Below are 17,491 nucleotides of genomic sequence, written 5' to 3' on the forward strand. Positions count from 1 at the left end.
GGCTAGTCAGTGCCGCTGTTTGAGATCAGAAACAACCTCATGAGTATTTTGAAGAACGCTCCAAGGTCCCACTAGAGCCATCTTCTCACTTACCTGGTGTGAAAGTCTCACCAATAAAGTTGACTCTCCTGAGACCATCAATAAAGAAGTATTTGTTGAATTTGTTTGCTTCTCTGTATTTCCCTAACTGGATTAGAAGTTGCTCAATAGCTACATGAAAGGTATTCATGAGTGTTTGCCTAATTAATTAATAGAACGTATTTGTATCGAATTATTTCTAGAAGACCTTGTTAAAGTGTTTTCTGGGGAGTGAGGGATGCCTGAAGACTCAGTCTTTCTTTCTCCGACAGCAGCTTTTGAGCTCTTGACTCCTCAAAGCCTGAGAGTCTCATGGCATCTGTTGTTTGAATTCGTTTCTTCCCTGAGCCCCCAGAACTGACAGATCAACTATTTATAAAAGCAGGGAGGAGGGACAGTCATTGGCGGTCAGTTTGACATACATAATGTGTGCCTAGAGCTACAGTTTGCTTCTCTTCCCCTTTACCTTCTAGTCTCTCACTAAAGGTTTCCAGAATTCTTTAAAATAATGAATAGAGAACCAATCTGCATGAGCAAATCATTGGATAAGCACCAAGGCTCAGTGTCATGATTCTCTTCATTTTGTCACAAACCCTAACGACGACTCAGGAAGGAAGATATTATCTCATTGTACACTGGAGAAGTGTAAAGGCTCAAAGAGAGGTTGACTCGTTACCTAAGGTCACCCAGCAGGCAAATGACAGAGCCGGGCTTTGAACCCAAGACTGTCTGACTCCAAAGTCTTCTCCACTTTTCATCATTTGGGGCCAATGCCTTGCCTAAGTCTCAGTTTCATCTGTATCTTGAGGATTTCATATTAGATAACTTTGAGTGTTCTTCCCAGTGAGCCATTCAGAATTTGTGTTCAATCTCATTTTCCAACAATTGAACATCCATTTGACCCATGACAAAATTGAGACCCAGAGAAGTGAATTGACTTGCCTAAATTCAGTGGGCACCTCATTGTAGCCCCTGGCCCAGCCCCTATGTTCTAACATCCATCCCCAGTCTCTTTAACATCTGACATCTTTAACCTGGCCTATCAGGGCCTAATCTTTCTGGCTTTTCTGAATGCCATTTTCCCCTTTATTTTTTACAGTCTGACCATGATTGCCTGGTCTACCTATCTTTACCCTCTGTTTCCATCCGCAAACCTTTGAATTGGGATAACACCAACTCATTCTTTAGGTCTCAGTTCAGATGTCACTTCCTAGGAGTAAGATTTTTAGCTACCCCCTCCTCTACCCGACACATAGGGTTGCCAGATAAGATATAGGAGCCCAGTTGAATTTGAATTTTGGATAAACAATGAATAAACTTTTTTATAACTGTGTCCCAAATACTGCATGAATCATAATTACACTAAACGGTTCATTGTTTATCTGAGATTCTAATTAATTGGTGTCCTGTGTTTTTTATCTGTTAAGTCTGGGAACTCTAAAATACTTTCAAATGAGGTATTTTCTTCTTATTATATACTCTTAAGAGTACCATGAAATTATGAAGAGTACCTCTTTCATAATTATTAATAAAATTATAAGTAATAATTTTTTATGATGCTTTGCTTACAGATGGTCTCTGTGCCACTCTAGACTTGCTCCAAGACTGTGTCTATTTTGTTAACCATCTGATGCAGAAAGAAGAGAGGAAGGAAGGAAGGAAGGAAGGAAGGAAGGAAGGAAGGAAGGAAGGAAGGAAGGAAGGAAGGAAAAAGAAAAAGAAGAAAGAGAAAGAACAAAAGAAAGAAAGAACAAAGAGAAAAGGAAGGAAAGGAGGGAGGGAAGAAGGGGAGCAGAGGGGAGGGGAGGAGAGAGAGAATAATAATAGTTATCTCAGTTTTCTCCTTGGTTAGTGAGAGTTCACATTGACATGTGTGTAACTTATCATGATAGCAACAGGCATTTTAGGCTCATTGAACTAGAAACCAGGCACTGCTCATATGTACAATAGCTTCATTCCCTTTTCAATTTTTTTCTCTCCCTCCTTTACTTACCCCAGCATCTATTGATGTTCTGGAAATACCTTTATTTTAAAAAGAGAGAAGATGAGTTTTGGTGTTGGGAGACAGTGTTCCACAAATATTTTCATGTTTCCTCATGGTCAGAGCTTTATGAACAAACAACACTGAACAAAGAACATTTGATTGAATATCAAACGTGTTAGTCCATTTGGGCTGCTATAAGAAAGTACCATAGACTGGGTAGCTTACAAACAATAGAAATTTATTACTCACAGTTCTGTGGGCTGAGAAGTCCAAGATCAAGGCGCCAGCACATTCAGTGTCTGGTTAGGGCATCTGCTTTCTGGTTCATAGATGGTGCCTTCTCACTGTGTCCTCACATGGTGGCAGGGTAAAAAAGCTCCTTCAGGCCCTTTTATAAAGACACAAATCCAATTCATGAAGCCTCCACCTTCATCCTCTAATCACCTCCCAAAGGCCCCACTTCCTAATACTGTCACTTTAGGATTAGGATTTTGGCGCATGAATTTTGAGGATACACACATATTTGGACCATAGTATTAAACCTAAAGATAGAGACCTCAGTGTTTTTCTGTCCCTGAAACCATTTGTTTATAGTCTAGGGTGGTAAAATAAAAACCCTCCCCTCTTCTCCACAAAAATATTTTTTTTTCCCATTCCAGAGTAAAGTATTTCTTTCTTCCTCTTTCCAGAACAAAACATGGATGGATGTCCCATAAACTTCCAAACTTTATAACTTCAGAGCTTTTCTTCTCCTGTGGAGCCAACACCACTGCACGTGCAATGACATCAAGCCCTCATTGTGTTGCTTTGTGAGAACATGGCATGTAAAACCTGGTCAGATATAAAGTTATATATATATTACATACCTCACACGTGTGTGTATGCACACACACACATAAATATATGTATATATACACCAACATATATACATATCATGGCAGGCTAATTTTTTAGCTTACAAATAGGGTAATATCTCAGATCTTTCAGTTTGGACTTAGCATGTTGAGTGTACTTGCTTGCAGGAAAGAGGAATAGGTAGCGTGAACTAGTGTGGTTTTGTTTTCCATTCAGATACTTTGAGGTCAGAGGTCACACACCAAACTAAACTGCCCATAGGAAGCATTGTGAGACACTGGGCACATGCAGGGCAGTGTCTTCCAGGCTCAGGTAAGGCAATACATTTATCATTGAGCAGCAAAAGATGATATTCTCCTTATTTCTGTACAAAAGCCAGACCATTCTGGTTTCTCAAAACAGAACAATTACGGCACATTTGAATACCGCATGTTTGAAAAAGACATTTTTTTCCAGCCTTTTACAGAAAGACCAGGGTTGTATAAAGACTAGGGATCTTGCCTGCTGCCTGCAAATTTCTGGCAGCCCTGACTTCCCTGGTTTCTGACCTGCCACTTGTCCATGAATTCTCTCTCACTACTGAGTCCCTCTCGATGATTACTGCCTTTGAATTTTGGTTCCCTTTGACTTTACTTCTCCTGGGGGTATGGATTCTTGAGTGTTCTCTCCTTGGCTTTGAGTGCTGCATTCCACCACTACCTCCATTCCAATGCTACACCCTACTTCCACCCCATGCAGAGTGCAGTGCCCTGGGCCTTGGCTTGTCTAGTAGGAGGCACTATGCAGAAATTACTAAGTGAGATTGTGTGTCTGGCTAACAGTGCCTTGCTAGGTGACAAAGGCCAAGCCACTTACCTATCTGAGCTTCAGTTGTCTAATTTATTTAATCCAGCGTCAGGAACTGGATTAAACAATCAATAAAGAGGCCATTGTTATGCCTCAGATAAATGATGACGGGTTTGCCAAAACAAATGCAGCTACTGTTACTTCAATACACAACAAACCAAGCTGCATCATGAGCTATTAGACTCTCACTTACACTGGGAAAGAGGGAGATTCCAGGAGAGTGAAGAAGAAAAATAATAGCAGAGAGAGGAGTTGAGTGCACCAAGAAAGAACATCAATGTTTCAAACCACATCTTGAGCTGTCCATTTTTTCTCAATAGTTTCCCTTAGGCCAGTCACCAACTTGCCTTGAGAAGTGAATTGGCTCCATGGCAACAATAAAAATGATACCTGAGGAAAATTTTGCAAAGCTAAACCCAAGAGAAGCAGTGCCAAGCAGACACTAAATATTTGCAAAAGCGTTTTATTCTGCCTGTGGTAATTTCCTGAGTATATATTGCAAGATTGATGCCCTCTATACCTCCTCTAAATACCCTCCTAACTGTGTTCCATTGTAGAAGGATCTTAAGTCACATAGAACCCAAAACTCTGTTCTACAGAATATCAACATCTACAAAAATAGGTTAGTATATAATTCCATGGGTGGGGAAAGGATTCTGTGATAAAAGATGCTGAAAAATGCTAAAGTTTTTGGGATTCACAATGCACCCTAGCCCACTAAAGAATCTGAAAAGACTTTCAGGGAAAAACTTGTATAACTTCTCTGGATTCCTTATATGCTATTAGATCGCTAGAACTCTTCCATTTCACAGGAACGTATATTTTGGGAAATTTTATTGCGGATGCTATATTAATTTTCTAGGGTTGCTTTAACAAATTAGCAACAATTGGGTGCCTCAAAACAACAGATATTTATTCTGTCACAGTTCCAGAGGCCAGAAGTCTCAAACCAAAGTGTTGGCAAGCACACACTCCTTCCAAACACTAGGGAGGAATCCATTCCTTGCTTCTTCCAACTTCTGATGGCCCCAGGGGCTCCTTGGCTTGTGACTGCACCACTCAAACTTCTGCCTACATGGTCGCATTGCATCCTCCTCTTCTGTTTCTCTCCACTTATGAGAATACATGCAATTGCATCTAGGGCCCTCTCAGATAATCCAGGATAAGCTCCTTGTTTCCAGATTCATTTAAGGTCATATTTCCTCTTAACATGTAAGGTTATATTCACAGGTTTCAGGAATTAGGGAGCAGACATGTGCTTTTAGTGACCACCATTTAACACACTACACATGTTAATTGATAAACATCAAAATGATAACTTCAACTTGATTCAATTTAATTCTACTCAGCCATCATCTGATGAACCCATAGTATGTGCCAAGCACTGTCTTAGGCCACATCATAAAATGATTCAAAGCCTAATTATTACCCATAAACAATTTACATCCCAGTGGAGGAAATGGACATGACAGTGGATTAATACCATGCAGAGTGACAGGTGCTTATAAAGTTATAATCAAAGCAGAACTGAGGAAGGGATTACTTCTTCCTAGGGAAATAAGGAGAGTTTTCCAGAGGAGGAGATTATTCTGTTGAGATTTGAAGAATGAGTAACAGTTTCCCAGGCAGAGTACCAAGGGAATTTCAGGTGGAAGAAACACCATGGTCAAACATACAGATTATGGTGATAGAGGAAACTTGTGAAGATAAAATGAAAAAAATGCATGCAAAGCTACTAGCACAGTACTTGGCCCTCGGTAATGTTACCTGTTTCTCTTAAACTAAAGAGGGTAGAAGCAGGAGATGAGACTGAAGTCTTAGGCAGGCACCAGACTGTTCTAAACTTAGTTTGGTGTATTTGTGTCTTTGTGTGTATCCATATGAACATGGAACGGGGCCATAGAGAGGAACTTAGAGAAGGTTCCATAAGAATGGGGTTTAGAAAATTATGTATGCAAATAGAAATAAAAAACAGTAAACTTCAGCCAATAGACAGTTATTTTGGAAGAAAAAGAACGGATTTAGTCAATAGCTAGATGGTTGGTTGACTGAATTTATTCACTAAAGCAAACAAACACACACGCACAATAGTCTGCAGATACTTCCACAGTAATTGGGGAGCAGTTGCATCACTTACATGGGACTTAATTTTTTTGGTCATGCCTCAGTACTTGCTCTCAAAAGCCACATGGAGCAGTGTTATGCCCAGTGTTGAGGGCCTAGCACTCGAATGGCACTTTAGAATGCTTGTTTCTAGTAATAGTCTCCACCTTGATGAATGGCCTTATTTTAATGACATTGGCATGTTGGCCGGGATGGAACTGGAGCTGGGTCTGCCAACTTCTGTTGCCAGTGAGACATTTCTCACATGGTAACCATCATTTGCAAGGGCCTGGAGTTCATGAAGCTAAATTTTGACACAAACAAATGAGTTTTCCCATGAGTCCTTAGGTGACCTTTTAGGTCTCAGCTCAAATTTCATTTCCTCAGAGATCTCCATTCCATCTAAAATAGCTCCACTCTGAGCCCAGTTTATCTTTAGTACTGCACTCTGTGCTTTACCCAAACTATACCTATCACAGTCTGTAATATCCAGTTCATTCATGTTTCCATGTGTTTATTTTTACTTTCTCATCTTCTACTAGAATGTAAATTCTGAGGCCAGTACCTCCTCTGTCTTGTTCAACTTTATAGTCCCTACACATAGAACAGGATCTGGCATACTTGTTGGTCAATAAATATTTCTCAAATAAATGAGTGAATGAAGAATGGAATCAGGGAATAATTAAACTGATAAAGGGGTCAGAATGGATGCTATAGGAAATAAAAGGTAATGCAATATTCCCTTTTAGTAATTGGATCAACCACTTCAGAATAAGTAACAAAGCACACACAAAAACATTAGGTGTAAATGGTCCCTCATAGAATGAGCTCTCACTTGAACTTTTTGAAGGAGTTCCCACAATAACTTTACCTTTGACATTTAGCAATTGTCCATATTCTGTTTGTGAGGAATGTTTTGTACAGGGAAGAGCCAGACTGGGTCTCTCAAGACCTGATCTTCATAAGGCAAACAAACTTCTGGGAGTATTTTTCTAAAAAATAAAAGAAAGAGTTCCTCTTACTTGCAAAAAAATGATAGAGATTAAACAGTATTGCTTGACTCCCATAAATAAATGCAAATCATACTTACTGAAACTGAAAAAGAGTACATTCTAAATTGATTATTTAACTAAGATAATAGGAAGCAGTGAGTACTTCAAAACATGTCCCAAGTTTCTGACGTAGAGGAATTAGCCTCTAGGAGCCTGACATTTTATGAGTGACTGTGTTAACCCAAGTGACAATTGAAGATCATGGAGCTGCACAGAGGGAGAAGAAAAATAATGGCACAGCTTGCTCTAGGGAAAGTAATTTATTCCAAGAACAATTCTAGAAGATTATACTTAAAATATGCTGTGACTATCCCAAACATGAGATGGTAGATAATTACAGCCAGTAAAGATTAAACAAAAATAAAGTAATACAAGATGGCCTTCATTTCTACTTTTATGAGAGTTGTTTGTATCTCTCTTGATATTGTTCCTATAAGCCTCTGAACTTGACCCTATCTTCTGGGATTATGCCTAAAGGCTGGGTCCTCGGCCAAACAAGGCAGACTTGAGACAATTACACCAGGAGGTCAAGCTTCTTTCATAGGAACTTAGCAAGGTTTTTAACCACTTCTCATGAATAGTTTTAAGCAAAATTAAGGTACATAGGCTGTTGGATTCATTTCTTTGAGTAAATCCACTCCACAAAATGTTAAGTAATATATTAGGTGTAAAAACATTGGAGAGATCTGTACTACAGAACCTCAGCATTCTGAACTTTACCCTCTTCTATCTAGTATGTTTCATGAACACATAAATGAAGAGACAGACAGCATGTATACCAATCTTGCAGACACCAGAAAACTACAGTACCTTCTTAGGTATTAATCAGCATTCAAAAAGTTGGCAGAAGAGTCGAAACTGAACAACTCAATGCTTCAGTTTAAGGGAAAAGTTTAACTGCAGGTTAAATAGAACAGATCTGACCAAGCAACAGTTCTTGGGGAAAAAAGACAGAGTTTTAGTTACCTGCAAATTCCATATGAACTAGAAGCAACAGGGTTTGTAGAATAAAATATGTATTCACAACCATCTAGGACTGTAATTTCAAAGCTAAAAAAGACCAAGCCTGGCTTAATTAATATTTTTGAGTGAATGAACAAAGGAACAATTTAATAAATGAGATAACTAAAAAATAATTTTAAGGTTTTACTAGGCAAAACTGGTCATTCAAAGGGTTGTATCAAATATTTCTTCACAATTGTGGCTGTAAATATTGGATAGATTGCTTTATAAAGTAGTAAACTCCCCAAAGTTGGCCTTATAAAAGTAAATGGCGACCTACCTTACAAAGAAGCTTTGAGTTGCATGAGGGAAATGGGCCAGTTGGCTTCCAATGCTCTCTCCATCTTAGGAGTCACTTGAAAAATTTTTTACCAAGAGATGGTAGAGATGACATCCACAAAAGAAGGAATTTCTTTTTCCAGACCAGAAGGGAATCTGGTGAGCACTCTTCTTCACCCTAGGACAGAGAGAGAGAGAGAGAGAGAGAGAGAGAGAGAGAGAGAGAGAGAGAGAGAGAGAGAGAGAGAGAAAACATAGAAGTTAAGTGTGAAGTTACAATGACCTAGATAAAAATCCCAGCTCTTCCACCGTAGAATGCAAACTTGGAACATGTTAGTTATCTCTCTAAGTCCAAGTCTTCTCGTCTATAAATTGGGAATAATATTATTCACTAGACAAGATGGTGTCCTGGCAGAAGAAGATAAAGAATGTAGCATCTAGCATTAACTAAATGTACAACAGCTAGTGTTCAACGTGAAATCTGTGTGTTCAAGCATATGTCAAGGCTGAGTGAGTCCCTGGGGGCAGTTACTTGTCTCTTGTCCTGCCCTTCTGGAGAAAAGTGCATCAAATTGCATTGATTTTGTATGCTGTACATCCTACTATAGATATTTCTTTATTTCTCTCTAAGATTGGCTTAGCTTTTCTCTTTTGCCTCCTATAAAGGCCTTCATCTTGAAAACATAAACACACACAAAGAGACAAACAGAGAGAAAGAGACAGGCAGAGAGACAGAGATTTTTTGAAACCCTGAAATTAATTTTATTTTGGAAATAAATGTGCTAACCAAGCCAAGCCAGTCACAGATAAGCATTTCCCTCAAACGTTTACAATTAAAATTTCCTCAAAACTAAGATTCAGACTATATTTGCAAGGTTGTAAAGCTGTGGTTTCTCTTGGGCACACAGATTTTGCATTTCAGTAAGCTTCAGAGGAATACCTGAAAGTTAATAACACCTTGGATATACTTTTGCATTTCCTTTGCATGAGCATTACATTTTGAAAAACAAGAATCAGCATGTTTGCTAGACAAAAGACAAAATGTTTTAAAATACAGTTTCTGTCAAACATCTCACAAGCCCTTCTGAGATCATTTTCAGAGTGATAAACTTCTCTTAAAACAGAAATATAGTAAGTTCTCTCTAGAAGAGAAAAACTAAATTTCATGTACATTGACACAAACAGCCACAGAGGGGAAGATAAACAACATCGCTATCATGCTAAGCAACTGCATGGATCAACACTCCATTCAACTCCCCTCTCATTACTCAGAGACTGCTTTTGCTGTGGAAAGTGCACACCGTTCTGAAATTCCAGGTAAATGGAATCAAAAGTCATGGCAGAAAGAAAGGACAAGGAAATTGACATGTGTTGGCACTGTGCAAAGCATTGTGTTTTCTACTTTAATCCTCAGGACAAATCTATGAGGTAAGTTGCATTGTCCTCATTATAAAGATAACTTATTTGAGGGCTGCTGAGGTTAAGTGAGTTTTTCAAACCAGGCAGACCTTTCAATATTTCTTTCTCACTGTGGTGGATAAGCGTAAGAAAATGTTCATCCTTAGATTCATTACTAATTTTTTTTTCCTGCTGTTGAAATAATTATTTTACTTTGCATCAAATATCTTTGAGTCTATATAGTCATGTATTTCTCATCCACATTTTCATTTTAAAATCAAGGCTAATGCAATTCCATTCCTAGATATTTACTCAAAGAATTAAAACAGGCGCTCAAATAGGTACATGTAACTCATGCTCACAGCGGCACAATTCACAATTGCCAAAAGGTAGAAACAGCCTTAATCTTCATCAACAGATGAATAGATAAACCGACTGTGGATATCTATTCTATTGTGTATGTATCTACAAAATAGAATAATATTCAACCATAAAAAGAAATTAAGTACTGATAACACGCTATGATGTAGCTGTATCTACAAAACATGTTGAATGAAAGAAGCGAAACACAAAACATTACGTATTGTATGATTCCATGTATGTGAAATACTGTATCCAGAATAGATAAATTTATAGAAACGGAACGCAGATTGACAGTGGTCAAGGCTGTGGAGGAGGGAGTAACAAGAAAAAATGCTTGACGGGTAATGGACTTTACTTCGGGGTGATGGAAATGTTTTGGAACTAAATAGAAGTAGGTGATGTTACACTGAATTGTCCACCTTAAAATGGTTGATTTTATGTTTTATAAATTTCATCTAAATGAAATTTAAATCAATTATAAATTGATCTTTAAAGTCAGGACTAATGACATTTCATCCAAGATTGCTGCTGAGGGCTCTCTTCTTTTTTTCTTTTCGAGATGGAGTCTTGCTCTGTCGCCCAGACTGGAATGCAGGAGCGATCTCGGCTCACCGCAACCTCGCCTCCTGGGTTCAGGCGATTCTCCTTCCTCAGGCTCCCTAGAAGCTGAGATTCCAGGTGTGCGGCACAGCGCGTGGATAATTTTTGTATTTTTAGTAGAGATGGAATACACCGCCATGTTGGCCAGCCTGGTATCGAACTCTTGGCCAGCCGGGTATCGAACTCCTGACCACAAGTGACCCATCCGCCTCAGCCTCCCAGGGTGCTGAGATTACAGGAGTGAACCACCACGCCCAGCAACTGAGGGCATTTTCTTTGTTGAGGAAAGAAATAGTGATGATCAAATTTGTAATTTTCTTGTATTAAATGCCTAGAACTCTACAGTCAACAGATGGCGCTCTAGTTTCAATTGTTAAGGAAGCTCTCTGCCCATTCCCAAGCAAAGGGTTGTTTTCGTCAATGAAAAGAAAATAAACACTTGTGCTTTAACTTTTTTAAGTAGCTAAAAAAAATAAATAACGCGTCTTAATTCCTTTCAGAAATTACTTTCAACTCAATTATGACGTTAATATTAGACAGCGACTTTTAGAACAGAAGTCACACTTGAAAATATTACGTGGATCAAAACAGTAGTTAGAATTTTAAAAAGCAACAGTTTTACAAGCAGATAGACCTGGATTCTAATTTAAACCCTATCATTGCTCACTGTGCGTCATTGAGCAATTTGCTGAATCTCTTTGAATCTCAGTTTCCTCTTCTGCAAAATTTTAATAATACCTACTTCTGAAGGTAGTTTTGATAATTAGAAATAATGTCATGTGCTTTGCAAAACATTTAGTATGTAATAACTACTCAGAAAGATATAGCTATTCTAATTAGTGACAGAGAACATACAAACATACAAGTAGGATTTCTCTGCCTTAGATCATGTGTGTTTAAATGAGTTTGAAGCATCAGAGATCTAGTTGTAAATTCTGAGTCAGCTCAAAATGTCACATGGCTATGCTTTCTCTAAACCAATCATTGAAATGATGCCATATTAATATAGTAGAAAGTTTGTAATATATTTTTAGGTAGAGAGAAAAAATCAGGTTATAAAATGGTAATACAGTGTCATCCCAATTTTGTTTAAAAACAGTATACATCTAGTAGGATATAAACCAAAATGTTAAGGTTAGTTATCTCTGGTTTATGAGACTATAGTTTATTTCTATATTTTTAATACTTTAATGCATTTTAAATATTTTCTATAATAAATAAGTATCATTTTTTCATGACAAAAAGAAATGTCATGTAATAATATGAAGTCAAACATATATCAAATATTGATACTGCAAAAATTTTCTTTTGTGAACCAATTGAATCCATAGAAGGACCACCCTCAGAGCTCAAACACAGTGCTCCAGGGCCCTACCTGCTGCTTAGAATTCCCCATAGGAGAAAAGAGAAAAAGAAAAACCAAGCCCAGTGATGCTTCTCTGTGCCAGTTTTTTAAGCCAGCATATATAGAAGTATCTAGAAGATATACAAATGATTAGGCAGCAGGAAGTTCAGTCAGCCACATTATTTAGGATCATATCAAACACATCCCTAAAAATTAAAACAAAAACACTGATTTCAGTATTTCTTATTAATCTTAACTCATGAGACAAAGCCTTTGTATCAATTCATAATAAATTTAGGAGTATTCGTGAAAAATTTTAAACACAATATATACTTTGACCAACAACCCCACTTCTTGGACTCTGACCTATAGAAAGACACATTTGTGCACCAAGTTTCATGGCCAAGAATTGTACAGGAAAACACTGTTTGTAAGAACAAAGATTTCCACTAAAGGGAAAATGATTTTAACATTATGAAACATTTATTCTATGAAATGCTATGCACCTGCTAAATAGAATGCTATAGACTTCTACATATGGACATGGAATCATCTCCTACACATATTAATTGTAAGAAAAATAAGGAATTCAAGAACTATTTCCCAAAGAACACCCTTTTACGTTTTAATAAATCTACATGTGTGTATACATTTGTATATTTATATATGTAAATACATAGAAATATTGAAAAGGTCTAGAAAGATAAATACCTCATGATTAACAATAATTATGTCTAGGAAAGGTAGTTTTTAAAACTTTGTATTTTCTGAATTGTTTTAATTCCTTCATACACACACATTTCCATTTATAAACTTGAATTCAGTTGAACTCTTGGCAGGGATGGAAGACACGGTGTCCATCTAGCCACAGAGACATAACTGATAGCTCAGACTGGTAGGAGAATCAATTCATTCACTCATTCAACAAACATTTTTTGAATATTTACAAGGTGCCAATACTATGCTAGAAACTGTAGGGGCAAAAATGAACATAGTAAAACAGTCTCTGTCTTCAAATTTTCCAGGAAGGTATATATAGTTCATCAAAAAAAATCTGCATTTTCACTCGTTCTTTACTTGTATGTTTTTTATAAAGTTAGTAGAAACAATGGTTTCTTAGTGTTGCAGAAAACGCAATAATGAATCACTAACAATGAATCAACAGTGGCTCGAGGAAACGTCTTTATGACTTACATCCTTAAGCTTTGAAGAATTGATTCCGCTCCCACCTCCTAACATATACCCTTCTTCTACCCCTAAGCTCACAGTTGATGCCAAAGTCTCTTTATTGTGAGTTACACGGAGACGTGAGCAGTGATGCAAGCTATGTGGCGTCTAAATCCACTGTTAATCTCTGGGTAAACCAGTATGAATGCAGCAACAGGAAGGACCACAAGATGGCAGACTGGAGATGAGTCATGGAGCCTACAGCAGATGATGAGGTGCTATAGCCAATGGAATCCCGTAGAACCTGCCAACTGAGGAGAGACTGGGAAGGGCTTTACAGTTCTGTTAAATGGAGGGATCAGAGCGAAGAACAATTTTGGCACCAGTCTAGTTCTTGCTCACATTTCTTAGTGTTCTATTTAGTTGTTTTTACCATCTAAAAAAAAAAAAAAAAGTTCGTCTCTTCTTCCCACCCCAGATATTCATACTCATCAAAATCAACCATACCTTTCTATTTTAGTATGATTGAGTAGTAGAATTTTTAAATTGGACAAGATCTCCCCAAATTTGAGGACGAGGTGCTTCATGCATAGGGAGGAGGCAGAAAGATAGACAGGGACCTGGTGGTACAAAGAAGCACAAGTCCACATTGTCATGAGGAAAGGCCCTTTTCACGGTGTATGGGGACTAGAGTTGAGAAATTATTTTCAGGAGGGTTGTGTGAGTAAGGCCAAAACTGTAATTTCCCAGACATTATACCTGTACATGCAGAGAAACATAGGTAAAGATATTGAGTAATGTGAAAGTGTACATTGGTGCTGCTGTTCTTATTTAAGCAGATAAAGTATCTACATAACCTATGACCCAGCCATTTCATTCCTGGGCATAGATCTCAAATAAATCCTCACACAGGTTTGTAAGCATATATGCACAAAGATGACGGGGTGGTTTGTAGTGTCCAGCAACTGGAGGTAACCTGGGTGCTCATAATTGGGAGAGTAGATCAGTAACTGATGGAGTGGTTTGTAGTGTCCAGCAACTGGAGGTAACCTGGGTGCTCATAATTGGGAGAGTAGATCAGTAACTGATGGGGTGGTTTGTAGTGTCCAGCAACTGGAGGTAACCTGGGTGCTCATAATTGGGAGAGTAGATCAGTAACTGGTGGCTTACAGATATTTACAGGATCATGCATAAAAGGGCAAATGGCCAAGCAGCACATGTTTTGACCTGCCAACACGGTGTTGACCACGATGCCTCTTGGAGACAGAAGGAACAGACATCTGGGACCTCCAATATTGTCCTATCATACTCTGAGATAGTACACAGCAATCTGGCAGGGCCAACTGTCTGACTCCAGGAAAAGGATATTGAACCTTGAGCCAGGAGGTTTGAAAGCTATGATTGAGGTGGCATTGGCCTCTTTTGAAAAGCAAAAACCCAATAGTGTATTTTGAGAACACTGATAATTTGTTGTTAAGATAACTTACATAAAAAGTCAGCCAAGAGCGGTGGCTCATGCCTGTAATCCTAGCACTTTGGGAGGCTGAGTGGGTGGATTGCCTGAGCTCAGGAGTTCAAGACCAGCATAGACAACATGTTGTAACCGCATCTCTACTAAAATGCAAAAAAAAAATTAGCCTGGAATGGTGACGTGGGCCTGTAGTCCCATCTACTCAGGAGGCTGAGGCATGAGAATCACTTGAACCCAGGGGGCAGAGGTTGCAGTGAGTCGAGATCACACCACTGCACTCTAGCCTGGGCCACAGAGCAAGACTCTGTCAAAAAAAAAAAAAAAAGTCAAAGGCAGCATAATTAATACTGTGTGGTATAGACACAGAGTCAACTTTATTGACCAGAACAGAATAGACATCAGGAAGAGAGTACACCTGTGAAAGACTAAATGTACAAAAATACAGAAATCTGACATTGCCAAACATTGGTAAAGATTTGAATCAATGGATATTCATAAACGTCTGATGGGAACATAAATCACTTTAATCACTTTGGAAAACAGTTTGACACCTTCATATTTAGTTAAATAGTTTACATGCAAAGACCAAGCAATTCCACTCTTAGGTACCCTAGAAACTAGAACAATTGTTGGACATGTATACCAAGAGAAATGAATAGAACATGTATCACAGTATCCTTTGTATCAGCAAAAATTGAAAAAAAAAAAAGAAAAAACTTTCCAATTTCCAACAACAGGAGAGTGACTAAATGAATTACAGTACAGAATAATTATACAGTGGAATATTACACAACCTAAAAATGAATGAACTAAAGCTACTCACAAGCATAGAAATACATTTTGGAAACATAATGTGGAATGAAATAAGTCACAGAAGATGACATACAGCATGATACAAATAGAATGTTCAAAATCAAGCAAAAGTATACAATGTTATTGTTAGAGAAACATTAATTAAAAAGAACTAAACTTCTAAAATTTTAAGAGAATTGCAAGCATAAAATTCAAGAGAGGAGTTAGTTACCACTTAGAGCGGAGGCACAGGCTGGGCTTGGGGACAATTACATTCCTAAAAGGGCTGACTGAATAAAGATCAGTGATGGAGTCACAGATATGCCTTATATAACTTATATAAATGTTATTGTGATTTTTATACATTAATTATTACATTAAAGATTTTAACATATGTATTAAAAGTAAAAAAACAAAATCCAGACATTAATGACAGGATGTATTCAGGCATGTTTAGCAGTTCACTTTTCTCCTGTATTTATTTCCTTTAATACTTCCTTAAATGTACAAGAGTTAAACATTATGCTCTTCAGATTCTTTCTCATAGGAAAGTATTCTGTCAAAGAAGAACAGAGGTAGATTAGGAGAAAAAAAGGAAAATCAAAGAACACTTCCAAGTATAATGGGGCCCTGAAGAAACAAGTTTTAATTTGTCACTATGGTAAAGGTAAACTGCAGATGGTAAAGGGAACTTCATTTTCTCTTTACATCACTTTGTCTGATTGAAAAATTCCACATACACACGTTTTAGTCATTCAAACTAGCCCGCCAATTTAAGGGTAGGTTATGAGGGCCTGCCATTTGTAAAATGTTAACTTGCAACAGGATATCTCTGCTAGCCTACAGAGAAGAGCATGGGTAGATTTGTGCATTATTGGTTTGTGTCTGCTGCCCATAATTTAATAAAACTTACTTAAAATTCTGAAGGACTATGGAACAAAATGTGCTTGTTTTTGTATAACATAAAATTTAAATTCTCATTTTAAGTACTTAGCCTATTACTTTTTAATGTTTGACACCTTAGACCCTTGTAATTTTGCAAAGACCCCCATAAATTTGGATCAAAAGCAATTCAGCTAACTTTGTATTTTGTGTAAGATCATTCTCAGCCATATTTGATCTATTTCTTAGGTCATGTTTTTCCTGAATACCAGACTTCTTTAGTAGATGCTGAGGAATGAAAGCATGATATAAAGAATAAAGGTTTTAGAGTGTTAGGACATGAGTTTGAGTCTGACTTACTTACGAAATAGTTCAAGTTACTTAGCCTTTCTGGGCTTCAATTTACTCATCCGGAAAATGAAGGAAATAATTGCATTAGCCAAGATTTTTTTGTGTGTGTAATTCAATTCAAGTTGTTTGTCAATTCAATTCACGATCACTTAAAAAACAAATTCAGGAACTTCACATTGCTGGAAGTTCAGTAGTCAATGCAATTAGATCTAGAACGTCATAAGTCTCTTTTCCCATCTCAACTTTCTGCCTCTCTCCAAATACTCACATTCTTATTCAAGCAAACTCTCATCATTTGGTAGGAAAAACTACTTCTAATTGACCTAGAGTCACATTCTTCCAGCTCAGCCAATTCAGAAGGATTTTTATTTTTTAAAAAAGGATAATTCTCTCACCCAACATCAGGTTGATATTTTTAATGCTCATTTCTAAGCCTATTACTGCTCCAAGAATGATAGGCTGTTATAATTGGTCCACCTGAGATCACATGCTCACCCCTGGGAACAAAGCAGTAGATACACTAATTGACAGACTCACCAGGGCCACTTGTTTTGGACAAGATCCCCACAGCAGGCAGAAGTGGTGTAGAGCTGAAACTCAATTTTCCACTACAGTAGTAATTTCTCTAGCTAGAGTGTTACAATGACTGAAAATTTGGGACACAGCACTTTATATATTGCAGAATACGTTACATCTTTGGTTAAGGTGATTGATCAAGTGGGCTCCATCCCTGGGATGCAAGGCTGATTCAACATACGCAAATCAATAAACATAATCCAGCATATAAACAGAACCAGAGACAAAAAACCACATGATTATCTCAATAGATGCAGAAAAGGCCTTCGACAAAATTCAACAACCCTTCACGCTAAAAACTCTCAATAAGTTCGGTATTGATGGAACATATCTCAAAATAATAAGAG

General features: G+C 37.7%; 1 long non-coding RNA gene across 1 annotated transcript; it reads right to left on the minus strand.

Moving 5' to 3' along the window:
* Positions 1–2,059: 2,059 nt before the first annotated feature.
* Positions 2,060–13,242, minus strand: LOC102136977 (uncharacterized). Its single transcript, XR_282131.4, has 4 exons — positions 13,100–13,242; positions 8,201–8,377; positions 6,738–6,858; positions 2,060–2,450 (listed from the first exon to the last, which is right to left on the minus strand). It is a non-coding gene; the product is annotated as an uncharacterized lncRNA (long non-coding RNA).
* Between the last annotated feature and the right edge of the window lie 4,249 nt (positions 13,243–17,491).

Source organism: Macaca fascicularis, chromosome 11, assembly GCF_037993035.2.
Source record: "Macaca fascicularis isolate 582-1 chromosome 11, T2T-MFA8v1.1".
Taxonomy (NCBI): Eukaryota; Metazoa; Chordata; class Mammalia; order Primates; family Cercopithecidae; genus Macaca; species Macaca fascicularis.